The sequence below is a fragment of the Mobula hypostoma genome, chromosome 27 (genome assembly GCF_963921235.1).
Source record: "Mobula hypostoma chromosome 27, sMobHyp1.1, whole genome shotgun sequence".
NCBI lineage: Eukaryota > Metazoa > Chordata > Chondrichthyes > Myliobatiformes > Myliobatidae > Mobula > Mobula hypostoma.
The window spans coordinates 835,845-849,265 of NC_086123.1; the positions used below are offsets into that span (position 1 = coordinate 835,845).

The 13,421-nt window shown below is 41.9% G+C and overlaps 1 protein-coding gene across 1 annotated transcript in view; it reads left to right on the forward strand.

Annotated features, from left to right (window-relative positions):
• The window catches only part of LOC134338486 (sialate:O-sulfotransferase 2-like), a 243,766-nt gene that overhangs the window by 146,349 nt on the left and 83,996 nt on the right, over positions 1 to 13,421 (forward strand). The window lies entirely within an intron of this gene.

Here is a 13,421-nt window from a genome sequence, read left to right on the forward strand (position 1 = left end):
TATACAACTACCACATACAGACATCCATAGCATAGTAAATTCTAAATTGTCACATTCAGGCTTAAATATTTAATCGCCGTGGAGGATTTCTTATTCTTGAGATATTGTCTTTCCTGATAAGGGGAATCACTCTGTTTAGCAGGTGAGACTTGTGGCTGTGAAACAATCTCAGGCTCTGGGGCCTCCTCTGAGATGGCCGTAGGAGATGACTTTCAGATTGCAGGAAGTAGGTCTGCCCCTCTCCACTCTAGCAATTCACTCCGCTCTCATCAACTGATTGATAGGTTGCCTCTAGATGATATCTGATGCAATTTCCATTCTGATGCAGTTCTGTCCTTAATCTTTCCGAATACCCACTTTTGATCACCTCTGTAGTCTCTCACCAGAACTGCTTGTCTGTGAGTGAAACATTGATCCTCCTTGTTTGGTGAGCTTTCATTTTGTCTCAGCTGTTCGTCCTGCATACTCCTCTGAGATTGGGTCTGAGGCGACCCAAGTGCGAATGCAAGGGATGGCCCTGGAACAACATTGCTGGTGATTTGTTGGTTGAATGGAGTGTGCTGCATTGTGATATGCAAGGAGGAAATTGGCAAGCTACTGATTCCGTGTCAGTGTAGTGTGTTCTGTTGACATTGCTCACAGTGTGTTCTTCACACTCTGGACAAACCTTTCTGCCAAGCCATTTGTGACTGGATGGTACAGTGCAGATGTAATGCAGTATGTCTTATTCCATTCACTTCTTAGGAATGACTGAAACTGTTCTGCCACAAACTGTGGTTCATTCTCACTGACTAAGTGTTCTAGAATACCAGTCCTTGAGAAAAATTTTCTCAACACATCAACAGTGTGCGAGGCTGTGGTGGAGGCTATTGGGAAAACTTGTAGCTACATTAGCTACGATCAAAGATTTGTGCCCATGGCTCGTCCACCAAAATCCGCATGAATCCTCTGCCAGGGTAATGCAGGCCATTCCCAGGTTTGGAGAGGCACTGCTCTTGGCATCTTCTGGGCATGTTGGCATCCTGCACGGTGCATAGCAAGCTGCTTAATCTGCTGATCTCTCCTGGGCCGCCAGACAAAGCTTCGAGCCAACTCGAAAATGAAAATTTTAACCACTCCTAGATGACGAGCATACAGCTCCTGCAACATTTTAGCTCTCAGCTTGGATGGTACTACAACTCTCAATCCCTGAATAAGGTAACCTCTGTCAAGGGCAAGTTCATCTCAGTGCTGGAGTTTCTGCTGCACATTCCAGCCATTTTGGGTGAGGTCTTTTCATGTTTCCCTTTGGATCATCTCTGCCATAATAGAGAGATTTTTGATTTGTGTTAGGGAGAATATGTCAAGAGTTGTGTCTTTTTTGTACATTTTTCCACTATTTCCTTTTCCATGGGTAAACAAGGCATTTCCATGATTACTTGTCCTCTTGAATTCAGTCTTTTAATTGTTGTCTCCAAGAAACAGAACCCATCTCCCCGTTCACACTGCTGCTGTCAGTGAAACACACTTCTGAGGATTGAAGATAGACACTATTGGTTGATGATCAGTAACGAGGGTAAACTCTCTCCCATACAAGTATTGGTTAAAATGTTTTACACCCCAAACCAGACTCAAGGTCTCTCTGTCAATCTGTGCATAATTTTTCTCTGCATTAGTAAGGAACGTGATGCAAAGCCTATGGGGTGTTCACTGCCATCACTCATTACATGTGACATGACTGCACCTATACCATACGGTGAGGTGTAACAGGCAAGTTTCACTGGATGATGTGGATCGTAATATGTGAGTATAGTGTCTGATGTCACCATTTCCTTTACTCTTTTGAAAGCCACTTCACACTGCTTTGTCCATTGCCATTTCTTCTGCAGTAATGAGTTCAGGGAGTGGATAACATCAGCCAGGTTTAGCTGTTATAATAGTCGACAAATCCTAAAAAAACTTCAACTATGACACATCTTTTGTCCTTGGGGCATCCACCACTGCTTGAACTTTCTCAGCAGGCTTGTGTATCAATAGTGTGACCACAGTAAGCTATGCTTGATTTAAAGAATTCACACTTGCTCTGTGTCTATAATCTTCTAATCTTTTCAACACTGTCTTGAGATTTTGGAGATGTCCTTATCATCCTTATCGGTAACAATGATGTCATCCAGGTAACACTGAGTGCCTGGGCAGCCTGGTAGCACCTGGTCCACAGCTTTCTATCAGAGTGCAGTACAGGTGCAGATGCTACTCCAAAAAAAAGTCTATTCTAGCAATAAAACCTTTTGCGAGAGTTGATGGTGAGGAACACTTTGGACTCTTCTTCCATTTCTATCAGCTGGTAGGCCTCAGCTAAGACCACATTGCCAAAGTGTTTTCCTCCATATAACCATATAACAATTACAGCACGGAAACAGGCCATCTCGGCCCTTCTCGTCCATGCCGAACTCTTACTCTCACCTAGTCCCACCGACCTGCACTCAGCCCATAACCCTCCATTCCTTTCCTGTCCATATAGCTGTCCAATTTAACTTCAAACGACAACATCCAGAAAGGTTTACCAAAGTATCCTCTATCCTGGGCAGAGGGTATTGATCTGCTTTCAGTACTGGGTTGTTGATGATAACCTTAAAATCACCACAGATTCTCACAGTGAATAGGTCTGGCCTCCACTGGTCACTTTATTTAGAAGCTGTCACTGCCAGATTCCAGTAGTTTCAGACACACACACACACACACACACTCTCTCTCTCTCTCTCTCTCTCTCTCTCTCTTTTTACTGGTCACCACCAACTCATCTTCAACATAGATATCCAATGTCCAGTCCATATACTGTACATCAGGAAGATTGTAGGACATTCCATTTTTTCTGGTACGTACATCCAATCAGTTTCCCTCTCCTGCATCTATTTGAACTTGTTCTCAGGCTTCGCAACTTTCCTTTGAATTCCTCTAATTTCCAATGGATCAACGATGTGGCTGTAGGCCCTCACACGTGGCCCAGTTATACCCTCTTTTCATTGACTCAAGCACAGACCTAAGCTGACACCACTCATGACTTCAATTTCCACCCTCAAAATCGATCTCTAAGTAAAGTTGTTTGAAAATTAAATGAGGAGAAAGTTCGTCATACAGAGACTCATGAATCTTTGAAATTGTCTATCTCAGCAAGTGGTCATTTTTTTCATTCTGAGACAGATATAGGGATATCAGGGAATTAAGGTAATTGGGAATCGGGCAGGAAATGATGTTTGATGAGATCAGCCATTAACTTGTTGAAGTTGCTACAGTGACCTGAGGGGCCAAGTGGCCTCCTCCTGCTCATATTTTGAATTTTCTTTTAATTGATCTGAGTATGAAAGTCTCATTAAGCCACTGAAAAATTAAAAGTTATTTTGAAACACTAGAAATTTAATTAAATGTCAATTTATGCTAAATCTTTCATTATGAATGGAAACAATTGCATTATGGTTTACTGACAGGTGAAGTCCCATCTGCATTCATGGTGCAGAAACAGCTAGCTTAAATCATTTATACAGTATTATGTATTCTTGAAGATCAAATGTGCTGATGAACTTAGCCTGGAGACTTGAAAGAGTTATCCAAAAAATCCATACATAATTTAATGACAATAATTACAGTTACTTTCCTAATGATAATCTTGCGCTCTTTCATAATTATTTTTTAATTACTCTTACATTCATTAACGAATTATCATTCAGTTCCACTTTCCCCTCAGTGTTATTAGTCCGATGTTACTGTTTCTGTTATGGGGTTAACTACTAGCTGATACGCCATGGCTGTACATGTTCACTCTTGGTTGTTTATTCTTGATGTACTGGATGTTAATAGGGGAAATGCGGAATGTTCTGTTTAATTGCATTTACGTATCAAGCAAATAGAATGGGCATAGATTAATATTGTACATAGGCAATGTCTTTTTTTTAATTTGGGAAAGATTTATACCAGAAATTGATCTCTGTAGTCTTAATTCCATTTTCATTCAAATTAAACCACATACTTCATACATCATTGTTTCAACTGACCTTCAGTTGAGTTTCAAAGAAATTCTCCTCATCAAAGCACTAGACCTTAAGACCAAAGGATACACAGTAGGACCAGAATTACACATTTGCCATTGAACCTGCTCTACCATTCTGTCATGGCTAATTTATTATCTCCCTCAACTGCATTCTCCTGTCTTTCCCCGGTAACCTTTGACTCCCTTACTAACCAAGAAACTATCAAACTCTGGTTGAAATATACCGAATCATTTAGCCTCCACAGCCATCTGTGGCAATGGGTTTCACAGATTTACTACCCACAGGCTTAAGAAAATCCTTCTCATCTCTGTTTTAAAGGGATGTCCTTCCACTCTGAAGCTATGTCCCCTGGTCCTGAAACTCCACTAATATAGGAAACATCCTCTCCACATCCACTCTATCCAGGCTTTTCAAAATTTGATAGGTTTCAATGAGATCACTCCCTCATTCATCTAAATTCTGGTGAATACAGAGCCAGAGCCATCAAATGCTCCTCATATATTAACCCCTTCTTTTGCAGGATCATTTTCGCGAACCTCCTCTAGACCCTCTCCAACGCCAACCCAATCTTTCTTAGATAAGGAACCAAAAATTGTTCACAATACTTCAATACTTTGTTGCATCTGCAGTTTGCCCATCACCATATTCAGACACACAGCTTTCTCATTTACAGATATTTACCCAGACTATCTTTTGTGATGTCACCACATCAAAGCCAAAATCCAGATCATGAACAAAGCGTATGAGCTTAGAGCATGGATCAGTACTTGGAGCTATGATGTTGTGGTTGTTACAGAGACTTGGATGGCTCAGGGGCAGGAATGGCTACTTAGAGTGCCAGGCTTTAGATGTTTCAGAAAGGACAGGGAGGGAGGCAAAAGAGGCAGGGCATGGCACTGCTGATCTGAGAGGTGGGGGCACAGCTGCAGAAAAGGAGGAAGTAGTGGACGGATTGTATTCTGAGTCTCTGTGGGTGGAAGTTAGAAACAGGAAGGGATCAATAACTACTGATGTTTTTTATAGATCACCCAATAGTAACAGGGACATCGAGGAGCAGATAGGGAGACAGATTCTGGAATGGTGCAGTAATAACATGGTTGTAGTGATGGGGGATTTTAATTTACTGAGCGAGGTGTTTAGATGGGGTGGAGTTTCTTAGGTGTGTTCAGGAAGGTTTCCTGACACTATATGTAGATAAGCCTACAAGAGGAGAGGCTGTACTTGATCTGGTATTGGGAAATGAACCTAGTCAGGTGTCAGGTCTCTCAGTGGGAGAGCATTTTGGAGACAGTGATCATAATTCTATCTCCTTTACCATGGCATTAGAGAGGTATAGGAACAAACAAGTTAGGAAAGTGTTAAATTGTAGTAAGGGGAAAGATGAAACTATCAGGCAGGAACTTGGAAGCATAAATTGGGAACAGATGTTCTCAGGGAAATGTACAGCAGAAATGTGGCAAATGCTCAGGAGATATTTGCATGGAGTTCTGCAGAGATACGTTCTAATAAGACAGGGAAAGAATGGTAGGGTACAGGAACCGTGGTGTACAAAGGCAGTTGAAAATTTAGTCAAGAAGAAAAGAAAAGCTTATGAAAGGTTCAAACAACTCGGTAATGATGGAGATCTAGTAAATTATAAGGCTAGCAGGAAGGAGCTTAAGAATGAAATTAGGAGAGGCAGAAGGGGCCACGAGAAGGCCTTGCTGAGCAGGACTATGGAAAACCCCAAGGCATTCTACAAGTATGTGAAGAACAAGAAGATAAGATGTGTGACAGTGAAAAAGTGTGTATGGAACTGGAGGAGATAGCAGAGGTAATTAATGAATACTTTGCTTCAGTATTCACTCCTGAAAAGGATCTTGGTGATTGTACAGATGACTTACAGTGGACTGAAAAGCTTGAGCATACAGACATTAAGAAAGAGGATGTGCTGGAGCTTTAGGAAAGCATCAAGCTGGATAAGTCACCGGGACCGAATGAGATATCGCACAGGAGGTGAGGAAGGAGATTGCTGAGCCTCTGGCAATGATCTTTGCATCATCAGTGGGGACGGGAGAGGTTCTGGAGGATTGGAGAGTTACAGATGTTTTTCCCTTGTTCAAGACGGGGTAGAGAGGAAGCAGGTACAGAGGAGATGTCGGGTAAGTTTTTACACAGAGTGGTGAATGAATGGAATGGGCTGCCGGTGACAGTGGTGGAAGCTCATACAATAGGGTCTTTGATAGGTACATGGAGCTTAGAAAAATAGAGGGCTATGTGTAATCTGAGGTAATTTCTAAAGTAAGTACATGTTCGGCACAGCATTGTGGGCCAAAGGACCTGTATTGTGCTGCAGGTTTTCTATGTTTCTTTATTTCTCTCTTGTTTTATAAATCTTTCTAGGACTTTGATCAGTCTCATCCAGCTCCATTGAATGCAACCTCATGCCTCAACTGTTCATGATACCGTACCCACAAGTGGCCGTCTTCATTCTGAGTATGTGGCATTAACAAGTCACATTGCAGCTGTATAAACTCTGGTTGGGCCACATTTGGAGTATTGTACGCAGTTCTGGCTGCTACATTATAGGAAAGATGTAGAGGGTGCAGAAGTGATTGAATTCGATGCTGCTGTGATTAAAGAGTATTAGCTACAAGGTAAAGATGAAGAAAGTTGGAACTTTTTTTCTGTGCAGCAGCTTTACGGGTGCTCTGAATGAAGAACGTAAAATTATGAGAGGATTAGATGAGGTGAATAGACAGAGCCTTTATCCGAGGGCGGAATTAGGGTTTAAGATGAGTGTAGGAAAGTTTAGAGGAGTTTTATGAGACAGACTTTTTTTTAAAATCCTGGAACACACTGCCAGGAGAGGTGTGACTGCAGATACGATAGGAATGTTCAAAAAGCATTTAGATGAGCAGATGAACTGGCAGGGAATAGAGAGATAAAGACCTGATATAGTAGAGAACATCATTTGTTATCATGGTTAGCACAGATATCATGGGCTGAAGGGCCTGGTCCTGTACTGTACTGTTTTCATTTGCCTGTGCAGCTGGAAAAATCATCCATTCAATTGTTGCTATCAGTATTGGGTGACATTAGTGTGGATTAAAGAATGGTTATCTCATAGAAGACTGAGAGTTGAAATAAATTGGTATTTTCTAGAGTAGAAAGACATAATTAGTGGTTTGCCCAAGGGTCGCTCAAATATTTCCCATTTATCAGAATATCAGAGTTATTATCCCTGACATATTTTGAGAAATTTGTTGTTTTTTGGCAGCAGTACAGTCCTAGGTATAAAAAATTACTGTAAGTTTCAATCAATCAATCAATAAATAAACAAATAGTGTGAAAGAGGAACAGTGAAGTAGTGTCAATGGGTTCATGGACTGTGCAGAATTCTGATGGCAGAAGGGAAGAAACTGTTCCAATGGCACTGAGTGTGTGTCTTCAGGTTCCTACACCTCTTTCCTGATGGAAGTAATGAGAAGAGGGCATGTCTCGGGTGGTGAGTGTCCTTCATGATGACTGCTACCTTCCTGAAGCATCACCTTTAGAAAATATCCTCCGTGGTGGGGATGATAATGCCCATGATGGAGCTGAATGTGTCTTTAACCCTCTGCAGCCTCTTGTGATCCTGTGCATACCGGGCCTGAAAGAATAGGCTGAATATAAGATAGGCAAATCTGTCAATGGTACAGACATAGGTAGAAGATCATGTTGTGAGAAAGATATCATGACTACAATGGAATATAAATAGCAAAATGCAAGATGCTGGAGGAACTTAGTGGTTCAGGTAACATCAGTGGAGGGAGATAGATCGTTGACATTTCAGGTCAACACCTTTCACCTGGACCCTTCAGTTACCTCCACAGATGCTGCCTGACCTACTGAGTTCCTCCACCAGCTCATTGTCCTGCTCCGGGTTCCAGTGTCTGCAGTCTCTTGTGACTCCAGAATAGAGATCGTTTGGGTGAAATCTTGGTAAATGGAGCTTAATGTGAGAAAGCATGAGGATCTTGCTAAGAAGAATCAAAAAAAGGTATCATCTTAATGGAGCTAGATTGTAAATGAGTGAAGTATAGAGAGATCTAAGTGTTATTTTGCATAAATCAAATGAAAGGGTTGCCAGGCAGGTGCAGTGAGTAATGCAGAGTGAAGACAGTATATTGGTCTTTATTGTAAAAGGGTTGGAGTTTAGAATAGAGAAACATTGTTATAATAACAACAAGTTCTCACTCAACATCAACAAAACCAAAGAGCAGGAAGCCGGAGGTCCAAGTACTAGTCCTCATTAGGTGATCGGAGATGGGGAGGATCAGTAACTTTAAATTCCTTGTTGCTACCATATTGCAGGATCTGTCCTGGGATCCGCACGTAGGTTTCATTATAAAGGCACACCAGCACCTCTACTTTCTTAGTGTACCTCTCCCTTGTATGTGTAGATTTGGCATGTCATCTAAAACTTCTATAGGTGCACAATGGAGAGTATTCTGTCTGGTTACATCACGGCCTGGTATGGAAACATGAGTGCCCTGGAATGGAACAGTCTACAAAATGTTATGGATACAGCCGAGTCCATCACAAAGCCCTTCCCCATCAGTGAGTACATTTACATGAAGCACTGCTACAAGAAAGCAGCTTCATCATCAAGAACCCCACTACCTAGGCCGTGCACACTTCGCACTACCACCCTCAGGCAGGAGATACTGGAGATTTAGGTCCCACTCCACCAGGTTCGGGAACAGTTATTAACCCTCAACCATCAGACTCCTAAACTAGCGTGGATTACTTCACACACCTCGATGCTGACCTGACCCCACAACTATCGATTCATTGTGAGGGCTCCACAATTCATGTTCTCAGTATTATTTATTTTTTACTTGCACAGTTTGACTACTTTTGCAAATTGATTGGTTGTCAGTCTTTATTTAAGTATAGTTTTTCATAAATTCTATTATATTTCTTTATATCATGTAAATGCTTGCAAGAAAATGAATCTCACCACAGCATATGGTGACATATATGCTTTTTGCTAACAAAACTTTAATTTTGAATTTGAATTGTACAAGGATGTTGTTGAGATCACACTTGTAGTATTTGTGTGATGAGCTATGTTTTGAGGCCAGGAGTCCAACTTATTGTATTAGGCAGCTGTTAATTAGTCTTATAACAGCAGGGTAGAAACTCTCCTTGGTACGTGCTTTCAAGCTTTTGTATTTGAATAAAGCCCGTTTCAATGTGACGATGAATAATTACTAGAGGAATTAAAATGAAACTTCTACATTTTGGTAGCACCCTTCATTGATTTTCGAAGACATGCCAAATTACTCAACATCCTATGAATTGCTTCACTGTCACTGTGGTAATCTTGGGCACACAACAGCCAGTTTGTGCCCCCACACTCTGCAACTGGATAGTTAGTAGGTAATGCAGTATGTTTTTTTTTTCAGTAATCTGGAATGTGGGCTTGCTGTTCTTCAGGACATCAGGGACTCCTTTTCTGTTCAGGGTATCACACACATCTCAGAGAGCAGGGCTCAGTTCAATATTTCATTAATGTCAAACGATGCAGGAAGGCTTCAATGCATCAGCCTAGATGTTCATACTCAATACCTGGAGTATTTTTTTTATTTAGAGATACACAAACCCTTCTGGCCAAACAACAAGCCCTTCCCGCTGAAATTCACCAAAGTGACCAACTAACCTGTATGTCTTTTGCATTGTTTGCATCAAATCAAATCAGCGAAGATTGTGCTGGGCAGCCAGCAAGAGTTGCTACACTTCTGGCACCATCATAGCCTGCGTAACCCTAACCATACAGATTTGGAATGTGGGAGGAAACCGGAGCACCCAGAGTCACAGACAGAGCATATTAAACTCCTTACAGATTCCTCTGGCATTGGAAATCGTTATGCTAACCTCTACACTTCCGTGCCGTCCCAGTATTTGACTCCACAGCCTTCAGTATCAGCGGTAAGAATATTATCCACCAAGGCACAACTGATGGGCTTTACAAAGACAGGCCCAAATGGATCAGAGGTCTTTACTGAGCTGACATTGTTCGTATGCCTCCCAGCTACTGATGGGCAGTATGCAAAGTCAAAATCCCTAATTACAAATTCCATAATCATTGCACTTATGTAAAAGGTAATTAAGAACTAATGATATCTTTCCTATATTCCATTTCTGTGTAGCCTGTGATGAAAGAAATATTATAAAATTTGATATATTATCCATTTGTATCCATTATTAGGCCCAGTACCTGAAAAATGAATTTGAAACATCCTCAGTCTCCTTGAGAGAGTATTTAAAATGATACATGGCTGTACTTTCTCAGAATAAGAGTCTGGCTGTTCAACGCTCAGATGAGCCTTTGGTACCACACCATCAGATTCGGGAATAGTTATTACCCTACAACCATCAGGTTCCTGAAAAGTTGTGGATAACTACACTCACCTCTAAACTGAACTGATTCCACAACCTAGTGATAATATGTCTGCCCCAGCTCCCTTTCTCTGAAACTTTATATCTCTCTTCAACTCTATAGCTCTTCCCAGCTTCTCTATAGGATCATTGACCTGAAATATTACCTCTGTTTATATCTCTCTATAAATGCTGAATATTTACAACTTTCTGTTTTTATTGCTGAAACTAACACCTGTCATTGTAAAGTTTGTGGAGAAAATGTGGCAAAAATGCAGCACAATCCCTTTTAGAATAATTGCAATCCAAGTACAGCCAATGATGGCACCAAGGTCGTTTGTGTCCATAATTTATTCTGTCATTCCTTCTGTGTAGATAAGTCAGAGTGCCTGCATCATTTTAAAGAGAAAGGACAGAGTGCCTGCACACTTTAAAGGGAATGAAGCTTTTAAGTTAACTGGGAACCTCTTTTGAATAGATGCGTAACAAATGAAAAATGATTGTGCAAAATCAGCTTGTTACTGAATTTCTTCAGGAACATTCAATGCTGCCTATTACATTTTGTACTTAATGAATTCACCTCTATTCAGAGGCCACTTTATCAGGTACCTCGCATATTGAATAAAGTGGCCACAGAGTATATATTCGTAGTCTTCTGTTGATGTAGCCCGTCCATTTCGGGGTTTGATGTGCTGTGTGTTCATAGATGCTTTTCTGCACAGCACTGCTGAAATGCATGGTTATTTGAGTTACTGTCACCTTCCTATCAGTTTGAACCAGTCAGACCATTCTCCTCTGACCTCTCTCATTAACAAGCTGTTCTCGCCCATAGAACAGCCACACACTGATTTTTTTTTTTGGTGAAAAAAAAATTATCTGTAAACTCTAGAGACTGTTGTGTGTAAAAATCCCAGGAGATCAGTAGCTTCTGAGATTCTCAAACCACCCTGACTGGCACCAACGATCATTCCATGGTCAAAGTCACTTAGATCACATTTCTTCCCCATTCTCTCATTCTGATGTTCTGTCTGAGCAAGAACTGAACCTCTTGACCATCCCATGTCTACATGCTTTCATATACTGAGTTTCTGCCGTGTGATTGCTGATTAGATATTTGCATTAACAAGCAGGTGTATAGGTGTACAGGTGTACCTAACAAGGTGGCTGCTGGGTGTATTTCCCAGCTTTTTATTCAAGGTGTGGAAGAATGAGAGACTGCAGAGTTGAATTGATGGTTTCAGGAAATAGTTTGTTTCCAGATGTATACTTCAAAGATCTTCTTTGACACACTGGAACCTGGGGAAAGAGGAGCTAGTTTAAAAACTCTGCCCTTTGTTCCACTTGAAGTGTATCAATACTTCAAATTCATTTTCTGATGTTGTTACTTAATTGTCTTTAAACGTGGATATTATCACCTTCCCATGTACAGAACTCATAGCAAGACCACGACAACTGATATCCTCTGTTCTCTGAACTGCTGAAGCTCTCATTTAAAATTTCAAAGGTGACCTTTATTTATCACATGTATACCGAAACACAGAAACATACAGTGAAATGCGTCAATAGTGTCAACGGTCAGCACTGTCCAAGGATGTGCTGGGGGCAACCTACAAGTGCCGCCATGTAGTGCTAACAAAGCAAGCCCACAACTGTGGAAAAAGTAAACAGCTGATGTTTTGGGCTAAGACCCTTCATCAGGACTGGGAAGAAAGAGGAAAAATCAGAGCAAGAAGGTGGGGGAGGGGGAGGCAGAAGAAATACAAGGTGGTAAGGTGATTGCTGAAGCATGGAGAGGGGGAAGGATGAATTAAAGAGTGGGAAGTTGATTGGTGAAAGGGATAAAGGGCTGGAGAAGAGGGAATCCGGCGGGAGAGGGTGGAAGACCGTGGAAGAAAGGGAAGGAGGAGGAGTACCAAAGGGAGGTGATGGGCAGGTAAGGAGAAAAGGAGGGAGAGGAAAACGGGAATGGAAAATGGTGAAGGAGAAAGAGGGGGGCATTACCAAAAGTTTGAGAAATCGATATCCACGCCTTCAGATTGGAGGCTACTCAGGCAGAATATAAAGCGTTGCTCCTCCAACCTGAGTGTGACCTCATTGTAGCAATAGAGGAGGCTATGGACTGACATGTTGGAAAGGGAATGGGAAGTGGAAGTGAAGTTGGTGTCCACTGGGAGATCCCGCTTTTTCTGACATGTGCTCGGCGAAGCAGTCTTTCAATCTACGTCGGGTATACAGGAGGTCACACTGGAAGCATAGGACGCAGGAGGTGAGCCCAACAGACTCCCAGGTGAAGAGTCACCTCACCTGGAAGGACTATTTGTGGACATGAATGGTAGTGAGGTAGGAGGTGTCAGGGCACTTGTTCCACTTGTTTAATTGTAAAAATGCCATCTCCTTATCACAGTTCCTCTGTCTCCACTGCATCTGCTCTCAGAATGAGACTTTTCATTCCAGAACTACTGAGACTTCCTCCTTCTTCAAGGAAAGGGGCTTTCCTTCCTCCACCATCAACTCTGCCCTCACCTGCATCTCTTCCATTTCACACATGTCGGCCCTCCCCCATCCACTCACCACCACACCAGGGAGACACCATCAGTATGGTGGAAGTTCCAGGTGTCAGGGGTCATGAAGTGTGTGAGGTTGCCATTACTAGAGAGAAGGCTCTTGGGAAACTGAAAGGTCTGAAGGTAGATAAGTCACCTGGACCAGACAGTGTACACACCAGGGTTCTGAAAAGGGTGGCTGAAGAGATTGTGGAGGCAATACTAATGATCTTTCAAGAATCACTAGATTCTGGAGTGGTTCCGGAAGACTGGAAAATTGCAAATGTCTCTCCACTCTTCAAGAAGGGAGAGAGGTGGAAGAAAGTAAAGTATAGGCCAGTCAGTCAGTCCTCAGTGGTTGGAAAGATGTTGCAGTCAGTTATTAAGGATGAGGTCTCAGGGTATTTGGAGTCACATGATTAAATAGGCCATAGTCAGCATGGTTTCC